Source organism: Cinclus cinclus, chromosome 15, assembly GCF_963662255.1.
Source record: "Cinclus cinclus chromosome 15, bCinCin1.1, whole genome shotgun sequence".
In the NCBI taxonomy this organism is placed as follows: Eukaryota; Metazoa; Chordata; class Aves; order Passeriformes; family Cinclidae; genus Cinclus; species Cinclus cinclus.
The window spans coordinates 14,612,455-14,632,149 of NC_085060.1; positions in this window are offsets into that span (position 1 = coordinate 14,612,455).

A 19,695-nucleotide genomic window follows, 5' to 3' on the forward strand; every position below is an offset into this window, starting at 1 on the left:
CGTGTAGGAGTTTTTTAACTCTTCTAATACACTTTTTAAAAACTTCAGCCATAAGATGTGTTCACATTTACTCAGTCCCTTTTTTTTTTTTTTTTTTGCCAAGAGAATCCTTCCTTACTTTCTGGGAACAATGGGATGTTCTATTTATCCTAGTCGTTGAAGTGTTCTCACACTTTGAAGCAGAAGGTGCTGTGTATGTGCATAAACCTGACTCGTGTATCTTGTCCTGGCTCAAACAGAGCTGGGAGGAGGAGGAGGCTGCAGGCTGGCAAGACATGTGAGCACATGTTCTGCATTTCAGTGGTCACTCACAGCTCCTTAAACCTGAGTAATGTTTTGTTAGACCTAAATCCATGCACAGAGTTCAGCACTGAAGTGTAAATTCACTCAGCTGAGCCTCACACCCTCACTGCTACTGCGGAGCTCACAGGGACAACGAGTCTCAGAGCCCCAGCCTGGACTCAAGGTGTAAAGAAACAGTAATTAGTACAAGTAATAATTAACAGTTTTAAATATACATTATATCCAACAGCTGGGTTTTTTTATGAGCAGTGTAATTACTGGCAGAAGTGCCATTAAAGTAAACAAGCGTATCATGCAGGGCTGTTAAAAATTAAGGAGAAACTACAAACCCTCTCCTTTTCAAAAGACCTTCTCCCCGTTTGACATTTTGTATTTATCCAGATGTATGAAGTTCTGCTTTTTCCTCCAGTTCTTTCCCAACTCTCTTGCAAAGCATTCCTCCCTCACCACCTCCTCCCGTTTTTCCTCACTCACCAGTTCTGGTATTCCATCTTCATTCCTTCCCTAATAAGTGACCTGGGACCTCTTTTACCTTTCTACCTGTTCCTAAGGCTGTTGATACTGAATCCATCTAGATTTCAGACCACAAAATTGCAAATCTGAGAGCTGCCTGTTTAAACTTTTGTGGAGGAAAGTTTTTCCCACTAAATTTGGGGCCTTGAGTGAGGATCTGTGTGTCTGGAGAGGAAATGTTGTTTGCTTCGCTGCCTTCCCCTACTGCCTGGCAGGCTTCTCTCCACTGCAGCAGTGTTAGATTAGGATCTGTGGCAAGGAAAACACACATTACTCACTTCTACTGATGCCTTGTTACAAAACACTACAACAGGAATCTTGGTTACATGGAAAGTCGCCTATTTCCATGCAGGGAGAAGTCCGGAGTCCCTTTTCTCTGCAGTGTCCAGCTGTGGGAGGAATGAGAACAGGGAGCCTGAAGGACACAGAGATCCTGTTGATCAGGTCAGTGTTGAAGAGACCTCACTGCCCACACAGCCATTGCCTCACAGAGCAGAATTCCACAAGAAATTCCAGTCCTCTGGAACATCTGCCAAGTGAGGAGCACACCCAGGGTGATCAGCAGCCCAGGTGGATGGAAGGGCCAAATGTGCCTGTGGTGTAAGTGCAGTGAGGCAAGCAGAGATCCATCAGGAACCCGGAGTCCTGGCTGGTCTGTAACAGAATTGCCACACTCTGCTGCTGGAGGAAACCCAGCAATTGCTCCGAGCTCAGAGTGGCTTCTACTGATTCGGCCAAATAGACATTTTTGGACAGAGATTCTTGTTTGCCTTGGCACGGAGGGGTGGCATCCGGGATTCCCCCTCTTTCCTTTCAGGCATGCTTTTCCTCAAACCCACTCCAGGAGTTCTCCCTCTGGCCAGGTGGGCTGGCAGAGGCTCAGCTCTTCCAGGGGCTGCTGTAGGGGAGGACCCCTAGAGTGGGTTTGTTTTTATTTAAATGGGGGCTGTTAGTTTTTGGACATCCTAAATGGGAAAATGCTGAAGAAAACTCACCCCTTCATCCTCAGTATTCTCCCTGTGTGCTGATCCCTACTTGAGTAGGAACTTTAGTGGCTCTGCTGTCCTGCTGGAATGCTGAACATCAGGAGGGCCCACACCTACACATGCAGATGTTGCTGCAAGGGGCATCTTCTTCTCAAAGAGCCCAGGCTTGATCCTGCTGTGACCAAGTCATGTTTGAGCTCACTTTAGTAATGAGTGTGGACATGGGAATGTCTAGTTTGGCTGTGCTGTCCAAAACTCGATGCTGTCCCTGCCCTGGGCTGGATGAGGATATTCCCAGATACACAGGGCTGTGCTGGCAGCGGCCCCAGTGCCCTGGCAGAACTCTGCAGTGGGTGGTGAAGCTTGTTTGACTTGTTCCTGTGGGTTTGCTCTGTGCCTGTCGATAAGGCCATGCACACAGGGACAGCTCTTTCCTGCCTTAGTGGAAGCAGTACCCATAGAGCTGGTGCTCCTGGACTCAGGAAGGATTTCTGGGAGCTCACATCATCAGTTTAACAGCCATTAAGTCTTCCAGTGAGTCGTGGAATCATTAAGGTTAGAAGAACCTCCAAGATCATCAAGTCCAACCTTTGACCAAACACCTCATGTCACATAAACAATAGCACTGAGTGCCACGTGCAGTAGTTTCTTTGAGGACCTCCAGGGATGAGGACCCCACCACCCCCCTGGGCAGCCCCTTCCAATGCTTCACCACCCTTTCCATGATGAAATTCCTCCTGATGTCCAACCTGACACAGCTTGGTGCTGTTTCCTCTTGTCCTGTCCCTTGCGCCCTTGGAGAATAGCACAGCTTTCATCTGGCTGCCCCCTCCTGTCAGGGAGCTGTGCAGAGGCAGAAGGGCACCCCTGAGCCTCCTTTTCTCCAGGCTGAGCCCCCTCAGATCCCTCAGCCACTCCTGGAATTCCAGCTCCTACCCCATCTCTGTCGTCCAAAGATGCAGCTCTGGAAACAACCAAGGAAATGAGAGCCCTGCCTCAGTCTGTTTACATCTGTGTGTGTTCCATGCATGCCACCTGCATATGGAGCAGCTCCATCTGTTCACATGACATTAATGAAGGATTTATGGCCACACCACATTCCAGCTGCAGAATTTTCTTATGTATGAGATGCTGTAATTAGGCACCACTAAGAGATTGTAGAAGGTTTTGGAGCAAGGGTGGAAAGTCACAGGTGAGTCATTCAAGGGCTTTAACAGAGCTCTGTGCATCACCCAGAGCTGGATCCGAACTGAAACTGGGAATATCCGAATTCAGTGAGTAAAAAAGGCATAACTCAATTACAGAGATACTTTTTCTACAAACTTCATTAACACTAACAGAAATCAGCCCTGGACTGTGAGTAAGAATGTGTTACCAATTTCTGTAGCCAGCTTTTAACTGAAGAAATAATACAGACTTTAAAAATAAAAATTACTGATAGAAAACGAACCTGCTTTCACCCTCATCTACTCCTATGGGTGCTTTTTTTTTTTGTAGAATACAGGTGTCCCTTTTCATGTGCGCAAAGCCTGTCAAAAATAGCAAACCCACAGAGCACCTGTGCTAACAGAGCTGGAGTACAAATCTTGTCAGTTAAAGAGATTTATAGGGCTTTTTGTGAAGTTGTGCAGGTTTTTCTGTTGAGCAGCAGAGGTGGCAGTGGTCTCCTGTGCTGATGTTTATCTGTGAGCCAAGGTCTGCCAGCTCCGAGAAGGAAAGCCTCAGCAGAGTGTGATGTCTGCTGCTGGGGACGGTGCCAGCTGGGGGGTGACACTGCCAAGCCTGGCCCGTGCTTCCTCTTCTCTGTACAGAGAGCAGGAAGCCTCTGAACTGAGCCACGAGTTTCCTCTGTGCAGTGCAGGCAGGAACAAATATGGTCACACGCGCGCACAGGCACAGCCTTAAAAAAACCACGTTTAATCTGAGTGTGAAATATTCTGTTGAAACGGACCTTAAGGAACTCGTTAAGTTTTTATTTTTATGTCCTACTTTGGAGAAGATGCCTTTTGATTTGAAGGAAAAGCAAATCTACTGCCCACACCATTTTTACAGAGGACAGGTTTCAGTGCAGGAGGTGTTTTGTGTTTGTAGCACAGATATCACAGCATGATATGGGAAACAACTTGTGGTTCCTTCTTTTCCTGTTCCAAAAAATCTCTTCATAGTGAGGAGACACCTGGTGATGTTACAAGGCTTTGATGGGACCTGTGCTGCTGTATTTGAACATGTTGACTCTCCAGCAGACAGCAGAGCAAACAATGTTTGTGTTTTGAAGGATTGGAATTAAGAAATCCCCCCCAAAATCAGTGGTTATTGCATTTTAGTATGAAAGCTCCCAGTTCAAAAGAATGTTTAAGGAAAGCAATTCAGGGCATATTGAAATTTCCCCAAGTTAACATTAAAGACATGCATTGGCCTGAATTTAAGATCACAGAAACATGGGAATGTTTGTTGGAAGAGAATCTGTTTGGTTTTTAGCCCAACCTCCCACTCAAAGCCAAACTATCACCAGCATTAGATTTAGTTTTGTGCACCTGAATTTTGGAAAACACCAAGGATGAATAGTCCCCAATCTCCCTGAGTAACCTACTCCAGCACTCCACTCCCTACTTTATTTTTTCCCCCTGAGTCTCCCAAGCCACAGTTTGAGTATTCACCCTTTGCCCTCCACTTCTTCAGGGAGCAGTGGTTAAATAAAATGTTCTGAGTCTCTGGTTCATATAATTAATATTTAAAAATTACAAATCAATTGTACTATGGGCTGATGGGAATATTCACACCCACAGCCCTGTGTTGGGATGCTGGGAGGATGCAGCTCTTGGGGACAGCTCTAGGGATGAGTGGGAACAGCTTTGGGACACAGAGGCAGGATGGCTGCTCCAGTGCCAGCCCCGAAGTGGGGCAGTGGGGTCTCTGCTCTCTGACACTATTTCCATAAGAACCTTCCAATCTCCAACGTAGTGGAAGAAATCATGTTCCCACTGCCCCATTTCTAACCCCTGGCTGTTCCCCTACCACTCAACTGAGGGTACAGGATGAAGGGTTGGTTCCCAGCAATGTGACCTTTTGGCCAAGTAAACAAATCCCTGTTTTCTGCAATTTAGAAATTTCTATAAAACTCAGTATCTCTTTCTAAGTGACCATGCTCAGAGCTGTTTCTTTGAGGTGGCAGTGCAGTTCATCCCAAAGGAAGAACCTTGCCAAGAGGCAGGAGGAATGATTACTTCCACTTCTCCAAGGATTGCATCCCTCAGAAATACAGCCCTGGGCAGTTCTGCTGCCATATTTCATATCCTCATAATGCTTGGACAAACCAAAACTGAATTATGGCCCAGCTTTGGTAACTTTGAATGGCCCATGTGACAGTAGTTTCAGAATCCTCATGTTGGGAATTCCCACAGGATCATTTTCCCTATAGACACTTTACAGACTCTCCTGTTGGGATTTCTGATACTTCCAAAGAAACCAGAGCTGCTTCCACTGCTGCCTTTGCTGCTGTGTGAAGTGGGATCCTCATACTTGTCAGACTCAGCAGGAAAACAAGTTCAGTTTCAGCACTGCCTGAGTGTCCCCTGGGGCTGCCAAGGGAACAACGACCTTATTTCTGGGTTATTTTCTCCTCCTTCTTCCCAAGTGGATATTCCCATTAGTGAAGGATGTGACCTCCCCTCCTGTGTCCCCCTTACTCAGTGTCACACTGGAGGCCTAGAGATGGTGCCACCTTCAATCCAAATTTAACTGTTCTCCTCAAATTCACCTGCTTGCATTCAGCAGAGTTGGATGGTGATTTCTGATAGGAAAAGATGACACTGAAATTGATACAGCATTAGAAATTCTTCCACTCATATCCTGTATTCCAGCAGGGAATAATAAATACACAGTGTAGAAGATATCCTTGGAATTGTCTGCTTCAGTTTCTTGGATGAGCTGCTTTTTCACCTTAATTAGCAGAGCTGGATCTGGTTCCTTTCAAGACTTATTGAAAATTAATCTCAGCTGAGGCAGTTACTGTTCAATTCCTGCATTAGAGGCCAAGGTGCAGCCCTAGTCCCGTTTTCCATCATGGATACATTGGAATTGGTCTTTCCACTATGTTCTTTCCTAATGAAGTGGTTCCGTGGGTTTTAATTAGTCTGGACAGAGAGACAGGAAGGGTTGGAAGGCATGGGATGGAGCTGGGGAGACAAGGAAAACAAGTGGCATTAGAGGGAAAGTGGTGCAAGGCAGAGCTGGGAAAAGACAGAAGTATTGCCATGATTTAAAATCCAGCATTCCTTAAAAGCATTCTACTCTTCAGAGTACTGTGGAGAGCTTAGAGCCCTTTCAAGTGCCTAAAGGGGCTCCAGGAGAGCTGGAGAGGGACTTGGGACAAGGGATAGAGGGAGAGGACACAGGGAATGGCTTCCATTAGATAGGATATTGGGAAAGAATTCTTCCCTGTGAGGGTGGTGAGGTCGTGGTGCCAGAGAAGCTCTGTCTGCCCCATCCCTGGAAATGTCCAAGGCCAGGCTGGGTGGGGTTTTGACCATGATTCCATGATTCAGAGATCCATTCTGGGCAAGTCACTGCAGCCATGTGGGAGCCCTGGTCTGAGGGCAATTCTACAGCTCTCTTTTTTCTCAGGAATTGTATCCTCAAGCTGAGCACATCCCTGTCTCCTTGCATTCCTGTCTCTCCGAGGAACACCGCCATTTTCAGTTAGAAAACAAAAAAAGAAGCAAAATCCTTTGCCATGCCTGGAAGTGAAGGCTTGGGCAAGGCAGAGTCACAATTTACAACTTTTTTTTTTTTTCAAAGAAGATTGTACAAGAAAGCACACGAAAGGGTGTTGGCCTTTTATCTGGAAAAGGCAAAGACCTCTCCAAGGGTGGGGTTCCCAAGAGAGGGATTGCTCAGCCCTGGAGCAGCCGAGGGCTGGAGAGGCTGCAGGAAGCCTGCCTGATCCTGCCTGTCCATGTGCTTCCTGGCTTCCACAGGCTCCTGGACTTGTGCTCTTGGCTAGGGGTGGGCAGGGACTGGGGAATATTCCACACAAAATCCTGGCCAGGAAGACAGCAGCAGTCTGGCTGCTGGAAGGATGTGGGCAGCTCCAGAGTGCTGGAAGATTGGAGTGCTGACATCGAGGGTCAGGCTGACCCTGGCAATGGATGTGCTGATCCAAGCCCTCGCTCCCTCTGCTCACACTGGATTTCAAGCCTTTGCTGCTCCCCTCTGAGCTAAAAATAATCCCAAACTGGTTTGGATTAAAGGGGACCTTACAGAACATCTCACCCCACCTTCCGCTGTCCCAGGCTGCTCCACTTCCCAATGTCCAACCTGGCCTTGGATACTTCCAGGGATCCAGGGGCAGCCACAGCTTCTCTGGACACCCTGTGCCAGGGTCTCACCACCCTCACAGGGAAACAATTTCCTCCTAATATTTAATGTAATGCAATGCCAAGGGTGAAATTCAGCAGGGACGCTCTTGATCCATGAGAAGAACAATTCCTTTGGGATCCATGACCCAGAGGAGACAGAAGGCCAGAGGGATGGGGATGCCAAGAAGTCTTCTTTCAGGAATGATGCCTAAATACACATATTTGTGTCTTCTTTTTTTGTAAACCCCCTTTCTGAAATTTGTCTAGAGGGCAATTCTCTAGAGCTCAAATACCCTCATCAAAAAATCCAGACCTCACTTCTTCTCCCAGTTTTTCCAGAATAATTTCAACTAGAAAATGAAAACAACCTGTCAGGAAAGCACTGTGTGAAACCCAAAGGCCAAAGGGAAGTGAAATCAAAAGAGAGTTAAAATCTGTGCACTCAGGCTTTATATTTTGGGGAAGTGCTTGTTGGAAAGGGGCAGGGAGAAGGATCTTGCTGAAAGGGCTGACTCAAATTCAGCTGCTGATATCAAATCCTGGAACTCAGCACAACATTTGCATGGATCATTATCCACTGCACTTCAGAAATAACTATGGGATACATAATTAGGGGATTTTTGCAGAAGTAAACATGAACCAAGAGCTGAATAAAGAGAAGAAAAGGTGATGGCTTCCCAAATACCTTTCTTTTGTCCCCATTCATGCCTCAGCTTCCCCACAAAGTGTCCTTTCTTCTCCATCTCCTCCCTCCCAGGTAATATCACCTGGTTAGGAGCATGAATTCTTATTACAGAAGAAAAGCTGCATTGTTCAATATCTTCCTCCTCTGAGTTGCTCCAGTGGCACCTATTTTGACAGAGTCCTTATAATTTCCTCATATCTGACTAATTAGAGATGATGAAAGCCATGATTCATTAAAAAAACACAGGTAATCATCTGAGCAAATCCAACCTCCATTTTCAAATGGGGCTGCATTTTCTTAAATACCCATCAAACTTCAAATGATTTAATCTCAAGGCTCCATCTTGTGGCAAAGTAAAGCAAAGCCACTGACTGAGAAATTAATATTTGTTCTTCCTTAATATTTGTTCTTCCTTAATTTTCCCTGCTTCATCTTTAATAACCGCATGGATGTGTTTGCTCATGTACAGGGAGAGTTTAATCTAATACCTTTGAAAATGTAGAGCAGTACTCAGAGCTGTGGTAATTCTGAAATATACTGAGTTTCCCAAATTTCTGAGTGCCCATGTCCAATGTGATCATGCTTGTGTGTGTTTGTATTAAAAAATTCTTGCAAAACTGTAGGATTTGACATTAATTTTTGGCTGAAATCTCTCATGGAGCTTCTTTAACTCCTTCATTTTGAATTGTAACAATGGTGCAAAGCAGAGAAAAAGTTTTATGATTACCAAGAACAATTTTTCATCAGTTAGAAATTCTGATTTAAAAGATGGTTTAAAAGGGGAAAGGGGCTACTTGGTGCTTGATCAGATCGTTAAAAAAATCATAGAATCTTTGAGGTCAGAAAAGACCTCCAAGATCATCAAGTCTAGCCTTCAATCAAATCCCACCACTAAACCCCATCACCAAGGGTCACATCTGCTTGATTTTTGAACACTTCCAGGGTGGAGACTCCACCACATCCCTGGGCAGCCCTTTCAGTGAGAGTCTTCCAGGGAAGAAATTCCTGCTGGTGTCCAACTTGAACCTCCTCTGGTGCAACTTGAGGCCATTCCCTCTTCTCCTGTCCCTGACCCACACCTGCACTCTCCTGTCAGGGAGTTGTGCAGAGCCAGAAGGTCCCCCCGGAGCTGCCTTTTCACACAATCACAGAATAATGAGGTTAGAAGAGACCTCCAAGATCATAGAGTCCAACCCAAGCCCTAACACCTCAACTAGACCATGGCACCGAGTGCCACATCCAGTCCTTTTTTAAACAAATCCAGAGATGGTGACTCCACCACCGCCCCAGGCAGAGCTTTCCAATACTTTATTGTTATTTCTGTGAAAAACTTCTTCCTAATATCCAACCTGTATCTCCCTTGGTGCAGCTTGAGACTGTTCTGGTTCTGTCAGTGCTGCCTGGAGAAAGAGACCAACCCCACCTGGCTACAGCCACCTTTTGGGGAGCTGTAGAGTTGATAAGGTCACCCCTGAGTCTCCTTTTCTTCAGCCTGAACAGCCTCAGCTCCCTCAGCTGCTCCTGGAGCTCCGGCCCCATTCCCAGCTCTGTTCTCTTCTCTGAACACTCCCCAGTCCCTGAAAACCTCTGTCCCCAAAGCCCTGGAGGGGACAGGCAGCATGGCCTGGCCAGATAAAGCAGTCTTGGGGGGGGGACGGGCAGGAAGGGGAGCAGCTGCTCCTTATCTGCCTTCCTGCAGCTCCCCCAGCACGTCAGCTTATTTTTTTTTTTTAATTTTGCCAATAATAAAGTTGGTTTCTAGCAAGCAGGAGCTGTCAAGCTTCCAGGAGGGTGTCCCGGGCAGGAGAGACAGCACCCATGGGTGCTCCCTGCCTGCTCATCTGCTTCATCATCCAACCAGGAATCTCCAGGAGCCAGCTGGTAGTTTTATCCTGGTACATTTTTTTACAAGGAATGACAGGATGGGGGAATGGCTTCCCACTGCCAGAAGGCAGAGTTAGATGAGATATTCTGAAGGAACCCTTCCCTGGGAGGGTAGGGAGGCCCTGGCACAGGGTGCCCAGAGAAGCTGTGGCTGCTCCTGGAAGTGTCCAAGGCCAGGCTGGACAGGGCTTGGAGCAGCCTGGGACAGTGGAAGGTGTGGAATGAGATGATCTTTGAGGTCCCTTCCAACACAAACCCTCCTATGCTTGCATGATTCTATGAATATGGTTCTTTCTCCTTAGTGTCACAGGGAGCAGGGCAACATCTCCCAGGTAATTTCCCAGGTCCCCATGTTGGATGTCTCGCTGATAACAGCTCCCAGGCTGCTTATCAGCAAAGCACCAACATTCCTGCATTCTGTGCCCACCTCAGCTGGTGTCTGTGAGAACTTTTGCATTTGCTAAACACATGGAGAACAATTGCCATTTGAGGGAGGATAATTGGAGTGATCCAGGAGCATTTAACAATTGGAATATCATTCTGCTCCGTGGCTTTTTATTTTTTCCTGTTCCAGCTACAATGTCATTCACTAATGAATGCAGCATGGGCTGGGATTAGGTTTAAAGGAGTATTTTCCTGTTGCTGTTCCCTACATGTTGGTCGCACCCTTAATGATCTTCCTAGGAAATATTTACTTTGAGGAGTTTGCTTCTAAGTACTCCAAGTGATCAAAACCAGGCAAGGCATGGCTTGCTCTCCCATGACTTCAGTTTTTCCTGGAAAGAAACAGGGATTAAAAAAAAAATAAAAATCCTACTTCCAAAATTAATGCAAATCAGCTTGAAAATCATCTTGTCCCAATAAATGAATGCTCCATTCTTTCTCAGGCAGGCTAATAATGGCTTTAAAGAGAAGATAAACTCCCTTAAAAAAGAGAAACTTTAAGGGAAGAATGAGCACTTGGCATGATGGGCCTTCTGTGAGTGACCCCTGTGAGAAATCCCAGCCAGGGGTGCCAGGATCACTCTGGAGCTGAAGTTTGGGAAGCAGTCTGGGGAAATCCCAGCCCAGTGGCTGCTGACCAGGAGACCACCCTGTCCAGTCCTTCCTTGGACACCTTCACCACCTCCCTGGGCAGCCCCTTGCAATGCCTGGCCACCCTTTCCATGGAGAAATTCCTCCTGATGTTCCAGAGGATGCTGCTTTGAGCCTTTCAAGAGATCCCTCTGCTCTCTGCAATACATTTGCTGTTTAATTTTCTCTGATTGTCAATAAACCCACAGGACATAATTACACCCCAAAATTGCCCAGATTTGAAAGCCTGACCGTCCCTCCCTTGTTCTCCATGAGCTGTAACTCAATACAAACCCCTCTGTCTCTCTCCATTTTCCAGTTCTTTCATTCATTCCTGCTGAGTAATTAAAAATGGCTTCTAAATAAACAGCGGGGATGATTTCCGAAATGTTCTGTATTTGCTTGCAGGGCTGGGACTTCTGTCATTGGCCCACTTAAGTGGTTTTGAAAGATTGTATACAGGTTCCTTTTACAATGCATTTGAAGTTCGTAATCCTGCTTAAACACACAAAAATAGGAAGGATTAACAAACTGCCACGCTGAGGCCAAAAGAAGACAGAGCTAAAAGCAATCAAGGAGCAGCCTATCAGATCCATGAAATAAATTGGGGGAAAAGTGGAAAACTGTCAACAAAAATAATATGTTATGGATCCTCAAGCCTTTGTGTTTATGCTAGAGGAAGCCTAAAATAATCTGTGGTTTCTGATGCTTGATTTAGTTTTCCACAAGCCTAATTAACACCAGATTAAGTTTGCTGCCACTATAGCTTATTGCTTAGACTGACAAATCCTAGCTGCTTATTTGTTTCCTAAAAAGATGACTGGAGGCAATAACAGTATGACACAGTCAATAAGGGTGAAAACAATGCTGTAATATTCATTTTTAGAAACTTCATCTTCAGGAGAAACCCCCTTGACTTTCTGTATTAAATTTTGGCCCCAGAGTCTTTACAAAGGGAAAAAAAAATCCCATTGATGGATTGTCCCATTGATTTAGGATGCAGCCCTGTGAATTTAAGCTAAAAATTATGAATTTGCTGCAGTAGATGGGTTTTCCCAGATGTTTCAAGCAGCCCATGTGCTCTGGGGCTTGGCCAGGTGTGGGCCAGGGGCTCATGGAATGGAGCTGAACAAGGCAGAGACTTACAGGGAGAAAATCCCTTGTGTTGGCATGGACTCCTAGTGTGGAATATTTGTAGGGAAAATATCCCAGAGTGGCATCAGCCATTCTGTGGCTCTGTCAGTACAAATGTCACAACATCAGGATTGATCCTGCTACCCAGAAATAGGGAAAGGACACAGAGAATGGCTTCCTACTCCAGAGGGCAGGGGGAGATGGGATACTGGGCAGGATTTCCCTCCTGGGAGGATGAGCAGACCCTGGCACAGGCTGCCCAGAGAAGCTGTGGCTGCCCCAGCCCTGGAAGTATCCCAGGCCAGCTTGGAGAGCTTGGAACACCCTGGTCTGGTGTCCCTCTGATGGTTCTAGGGGCTGCACTGGGCTCCTGGTATGCCCCAAAGAAATCATCCAGGCAGAGGGAACAAATACTCCTGGAATGACTGAAGTGTGGGCATAGACATGGATGAACAAGTCAGACAAATAGGGATTTTCCTGCAATGCAGAGCCAACACAGTCACTGAGTTTTCATCCTTGAATCTTCATCTCCCTCTGAAGCAAAGCCCCAAATCCCCTTGTCTTGGTGCTGACCTGAACCTGGATTAATTCTGGGAAGGCTGAACTGGGGATGTGCCTGAACAACGGCCCAGCTGGTGCAGAAACAGAAATTCCAAACCCATCTCAAATGTCTGATGATAAGGGGCAAATAGCAGCCTGTAGTGGCTCCCTGCTCTTTTCTGCTCTGTCATAAATCCCTGACAGCAGCAGCTCATGGAGTGACCCTGGCTGAGAGGGAGCCCAGCCACAGGACAGGTCCCACCTTTCCTGCTGGCCAGGAGATGTGGAGGTGACACTTTGGGTCATCCAAGGATTGTCAGGACTCATGGTCCTGCCTGATGCCTGCTGAGAGTATCTCAGAGTTAGTGCTGTGTCTCAATTCACTTTTTAGAGGATTTTTTTGCAGCAGACCCTCCCATCTATGTTTGTCTGACAAACTGATTTGTGCCCAGAGCAGCCCCAGGCTCGCCCTGGTGCCACCATCCTGCCCCAGCCACCTCAGCAGAAAAGGACAGGACTTACAGGAATTCCACCAGATGCAAGAAAAATAATGAAAACTTCTCTTTTCTTCTAACATTTATCTAAAAACCTCCCTGAAAAAGCTCTCGCTGTGTTTAAGCTGCACTTGGGGAGCAGTTTTCCAGGACTGCAGTTCATCATGCCCCAAATATTGTTAATTTTGGTGTTTAGTGAGTCCAGCAGGGAGCTGTGGAGCCATTTGGATTCAATCACTCACTTCCATCGCTCCTCAGCCCGGATTCCTCAACCAACTGCGTGAGGATTTATCGTTTGTGAGCTGGAAGTGAATTACTCTGGGTAATCCAATCCCGGGAGATGCCGGGCAGGAATGATGCTTTTCCAGGGCTGGGGCTGGGGCTGTGTCCACAGGTGCCTTCCTTTTCTGCAGTTTTAAATCATGCACAATGCAACTTGAATTAAAAGAGGAGGTCGGTTATTTAGGAATGGCTTTCCGAGGGAAATGCCCAATGTCCTAAGCAGATGCTGCAGAGCTTTTCCCTCAAATAAATGTCCCTGGAATCTGCGTTTTCCTGCTCTTTACCCACCCCCTTGGCTCCTAAGCCGCTCTCCGTGGCCACCTCACATCAATTCCCCTCCTTTCCAGCTGCAGCATCCCGGCCGGAGCGGGAGCGCACGGTTCCTCCTGCTCCCCGTGCCAGGGGATGTGAGGCTGGGGCAGCTCTGACACGGCTCGGAGGACACAGCACCATCCAAATCCCACGAAAATGCGTGTTTTGGAAAGCCCGGCTCCCCCGGCTGCCTCTGCTCGAACATGGAATATTTTGGTTCAGCTGAGCCACAGCGCCGAGTCAGACGGGTTTCCCTGCGTCCATCCGTGCGTTTAAATCCCATCCCACCTGCCGCGGAGGACAGGGCTGCTCGGGGCAGGGACAGTCCCCATTTCCCCATTTTCTTTCATCTTTCCCCTCTTCCTTTCCTTTTTCCTCATTTCCCTTTCCCCATTTCGTTTTCCCCACTTCCGTTCTTTTTCCTTCACTTCCATCTCAATTATTTTCTTTCCCCACTTTTCCCTTTCCCCATTTCCTTTCTTTTCCCTTGCTTCCCTTTCCCTACTTCCTTTTTCCATTTCCCTTTTTCCATTTCCTTTCTTTTCTCCCTGCTTCCTTTTTCCCTGCTTCCTTTTCCCCTTGCTTCCCTTTCCTCATTTCCCTTCTTTATCCGTTGCTTCCCTTTCCCTGTTTTCTTCCTTTTCCCCATTTCCCTTTCCCCAGTTTCTTTTTCTCCACTTTCCTCTGCCCACTTCCTTCCCACCCCACCCATTCCCTTTCTTCTGCTGTTTCCCTTCCCTCGTTTCTCTTGATTTTTCCCCACTTCCCTCTCCAAGGGGGGAGCAGTGAGGTTGGATCAGCTGATCCCAGGGTGGTCCCTTCCACGTGGCCGAGGTCAGGATGTGCCCCCAGGATTGTCCCATCCCCTCGGAGCTCCCCCCGTGCTGGTCCCTTGTGCCAGGGCTTTGCCACGAGGTGGCTTTAGGGTAAAGGGGATTTGGGGAATATTCAGCTAAATCCTAAATCCAGGTCAAAGTTCCTTCTTCTGCTAATCCCTCTCAGTCTTAGCCCAGAGAGCGGGATTCAGGTGCTTGTGAGCATCAGGAGGTCAGCGATGCCTCAGGTAAAAACTGTTCCAGAGGGATGGATTTCTTGGGAGAACATCCCAGAGAGACCAGTCCTACAGCTCACCAAACCCAGTGTCACTTGTTCCCTGCCACCCATCCTACAGAACGATCCTTGTGCTCAGATTCCTCCGTTAATTGCCATGGAAATTCGATAATTTCATCCTAAAGCAGAGTTGAGGAAAACTCAGGAAGAGCTCGGATTACTGAAAACTGGAAAAAATTAATCTTGATTAAAGCACTTCCCCCAGGAAAATCGGGACCTCCTGAACTCGGCCGAGGGCTGATTGCTCTCCAAGCTGGGATGTGCCCAGTTTGTCCCAAACACCTTGGAAAAAGGAGGAAAAATCCTTCCAGAAATGGAATTTAGTGGGCTGTTTGCTTCATTTCAGTCACGGAAAGTGCCAAAAGAGGGATATTTCCCTCTGAAAATGTGACGGGATGGTCCCGTAAGCCTTACCAGGAGGGAAAGTTGGGATGGGGCAGTGCCAGCAGCAGGAGCACAAGAGGAAATGGACCCTGTTTGTTTGGCATTGCTGAGATGAGGAGGGAAAAATCCTTTTCCAAACCCAGCATAGGGTGGATTTGGTGTGTTCTGGCAGGTTGGTTGTGATGAGGGAGAAGAGGACTGGGATAGGAAGGGCTAAACCTGGAATTAGAATTGAAGACCAAACTGTTTGTTTTCTTTCATTTTCTTCTTATTTTAGCTTATTTCAATCTCTTTTTTTCATTTTAGTTCTATTTATTTTAATATTTATTTCATTTGTTGGCTAATTATTTTTTCTTTGAATTTCTTTTGATTTCATTTTTTTTTTATTCAATCAGTCTTGATTTTTAATTTATTTAGTAACCCCTCCATGCGGAGTTTGCTACTCAACACCATACCTGCACAGGTTTGAAAGAGCAGATAAGCCCAACTGCTGCCTATGCAAGGCAGTTCCTGTTATCCAGCTCCTCCCATTTGGATCTCTCTGGCTGCTTCCCCCGGGATTTTCCAGTTTGTGGCAGAGCCAGGAGGGATTTAAGGCAGAGCAGAGGTGTCACTTGGAGACTTGGTGGCCTCAGCAGTGCTGGGGGACAGCAGGTGACACCACCACTGCCCTGGGAGCCTGTGCCAGGGCAGAACAATGCTTTGGGTGGAGAAATTTGCCTTCATATCCAACTAAACCTCCCCTGGGACAACTTGAGGCTGTTTCCTCCTGTCTCTAATGTTACCTGGGAGAAGAGGCCAACACCCAGCTGGAGGTTGTGGAGATCCCAGAATCCCAGAACCACTGAAGCTGGAAATGACCTCCAAGGCTGAGTCCAGCCCCCAACCAGCCCAGAGCCCTGAGTGCCACATCCAGAAAACAAAATCCATCCCCTCTTCACGTCCATGACGTGTCTGGTGCTCCACACTTGGCCCTCGAGCTGTCCCATCCCTGTGGCACCTTCCCATCCTCATCCCACCGCTCCCACCCACCCAAAGGACTCCGGGGGAGCCACGGCCGCTCCCCTGGACCTCATTATCCCATTGACAGCAGTCCATATCTCCCTGGTCAGGAATGTATTTACTCCTGGGCACATAAGAAATTCATTTCCCAAATTGAATTATCTGCCTCGGGAGATCGGGGGTTTTGATTGTGTCGCTGCACTTCGGAAAGCGACTGAAAATTGATAAAAGCCAGATGGGAAGCGGAAACAGTCATTTCATGACTCCTTAAACGTTTCACTTGGTTAACCCTTGGATTGCACCGGGCTTGGAGTCGGGCTGGAGTGTGGAAGCAATTTGCTGGGGAATTCTCGGGATGCAGAGTGGGCTGGAAGTGCTCACCAGGGAAAGGAGTCCCTGCAAGGGAGGACAAAAAGCCTTAGGACAGAGATGTGTCCCTGTGGGAGTTGTTCAACCAGATGGATTCTAAGAGAACAGGACAATATCCCAGCTGAAGGGTGTTTGGGTGCAGGGAATGTTCCTGAAGGTGTGGGATGAGCAGTAAATCCCTCGGGCAGCTCTGGGTGTGGGAGAGGCAAAGCCCAGGGTGCAAATGCCCAGCAGAGGCCAGGAACGGGTGTTTCTTTTCTTTGGGTGTGTTTGAACCAGCAGAACATCAGGGAAGAGAGGAAACACATGAGGGAGGAATGATTTTCCAGGCTGCTGGTCCTGGGGAGCACAAGTCTGGCACTGTGGATTATGCTGAGAAGACTCCCCAGCATCTGTGAAGGAGCTAACCCAAGCACTCACTTTATTCCCCTGTTCTGTCCTTTAAATTAACATTTTATAAGATTTCTATAGGATTATTTTCCACTGGAGTGTATTCCCTTTCCTACTAGGGACCACACATGGCACAAACTCCCAGCTCGACCCAGCAGGACTCAGCCCTAAACCCAAACCTCTCCAAAATATCTGCCAGCACAATTAAAACCCTCAAATTCCCTAATAATTAAGGAAGAGCACGACACGAGCAGCTCATCTTCAGGATCTGCAGCTGGAGCAGGGAGTGGGTTCCGGGGCACATCTGCATTGAATCCTCCAGCTCTGGGAGCAATAACCTCACAGGTGCTGGGGCTGGGATGTCTCCCTGCATCCCAAATCCTCGCCAGACCCCTTCCCTCCGTGAGAAGCCTCCAAAATTTAATTGCCTTTAATTGGTTTAGGGTTCTGCTTCTGCCGCTGTCACATCTTGGAAGCTGCAAAAGGCTCCAGCCCGGAATTCTTTACGATCTTGGTTTCCATTTCGTTAATATTTTCCAAGTTGGTTTCCTGTTTTCCCATTTGCCAAAAACACATTTCGGCAAAGAGGAAAATTATTTCGCTTTCCAAGTGTTGGAAACCATTGTTTCAGCCCAGAAATTTGGGAAAAGCTGATACTTCTTTATAGGGACAGACTCTGTGGTGATCCTTTTTTTTTTTTCCCAGAAGATGGATTTTTATCCCAAATTATTGGCACAGGGAGGGAGCCCAAAGCTCTTGTTACTCCCTGAATTCTGGGTCCAGAACTCCAGTATCTGATATTTTTTAGATCACACAAAAGAGTAGTTTCTATTCTTATCAGCTCCAAAATATTTTTTCATAAAGCAAAACTAACAGGGAAGCTGGAAAAAGGCAGCGAAAGGGCTCTGGGATTGGAAAATCTCACTTTGGAGTTGCTCCTTCAGAAAAAAATCTGTGGTGTTGGGAAAGGCCATGAAAGGAAAAACCTTTTTACTGGGGCAGGAAGCCAAGGGAACTTCTCCAGCTCTGCATCTCCCATCCTGACCATTTCCATGGTTTTGAGCCGTTTTCCTGCCCATGCCTGGACCATTCCTGCTTCACAGTCCCAGGGGTGCAAATGTGGGAATGAGGAGCTTAAAGTTCCCAAAAGCTGCTGCTTCAGACTCAGAGGGATGCTGGAATAGCTCAGTTTTGGGATGATGGGATTATTTTCCTGGGGAGATGCTGGTGGAACATCCCTGGCCAGTGACTCATAGGTGTCAGATCCCTGGAAAATAAAATTTAAAAATAAAAGTAATAATAATAATATTAGTAATAATAATAATATTAAAATACTTCCAAATTCCTCCAGGTCAGACTGAGTCAGGTCTCATTGCATAAAACCAAAATTTTAGTTTAGTTTAATTTTTTTTAAACATAGGGAAAAAGGGAAATTATTTCAATTTCCTCAGGAGCAGCCACAAAGTGTCATTAGAAGGAAAAGCTGGGAAAGAGAAAAGGGGGATTTTACAGGAATATTTTATTTGGGGCTGCTGTGGATTTGGATCCATGAACAAAACAAAAAGGAGGAAATCAGAGATTTCCAAAGCCCTGTCCCTCAGATCTCCTGGCTCCATGCAGCTCCAAGAGGCTGAGAAGTTGTTTTTCAGTGATTGAAGCAATTCCTGGCAAGACAGGGGGATGATCTGCTGCTGAGGAAGAGAAATAAATTTAGAGAAAAAAATAAAATACATAAAATTTAAATATTAAATTAAGTAACAAAGTGAAATTGATAAATAATAAAGTAAAATACAATTCAATACCATAAAATAAAACAAAATAAAATGAATATGCAATGGAAAATAGAAGGAAAAATGCAAGAATATAAAAGAACCAAAATAAAAGAGCAAAATAAAAATAAATTAAGTAGATTAGACTAGACTAAAGTAACATAAATTAAAATAAATGTAATTAATTATTGAATCAAGGAGCAAGAGATGGGTTTTGCTAGACAGATCCTAAAAATGAAATATTAAGTTTTAGGGCTGATTTGGGCCAGGTCTAAGCCAAAACTGATGCTCCTTCCCCTCCTCCAGCCTATTGCAATGATCAGCTTCAATTGCAATCAGCAAAACAATCAATGAAATGGTCAGGAAAACAGTCAATAAAATAATCAGAAAAATAATAATCATAATTTAGGGGAAATTTAGAGGAAAAGACAGAGAAAGCCCAGGGTGATCCCAGGGTGTTTCCAAGGTAATTTTTGTCTGAATTATTAAATTTAATGGAGTTAATTCAGATTAACACTGGGAAGCCCAATGTCAGGAAGAAAAAGACATTAAAATAAGAATGGGTAGAGGGAGAAAATTGTAATAATTTTAATTAAAAAGACAAGAATTATCAAAAAAAGCTTCTGCAGTGTGGATGCATTTTAGGAAAAATCTGGGAAGTAACAATGACCATTTTTATCCCAGTATACTCCTGGTAATTATTGCTAATGGAATTGGGTGAAAAAGTAATTTTATGCAAACATTGTGGTTTAATATAAGACCAATGAAAAACAGTATTTAAAAAAAACCCAGGTGATTTAAAAAATAATTATTTTATTAAATTTTGACTGGGGGAAGGGAAGGACTGAACTGTCCCAGCCCTATCCAAGCTCACTTGGCTGCTGTGGCTTCACTCATCCCCCAGGATCATCATTCCCTGGATTCAGCCACATCCCTGTGACTGCAAACCTGCTAAACCACTCCCTTGGGAATTAAATCAGAATATTTCCTTTCCCTTTGATTTTCTATTTCATGGCTTCAAATATGTAATTAAAAATAAGGATAATATTATTGATGATATTCTAAAATGTGAATTAAATAACAACCAGAGTTAAATTGACCCTTCAA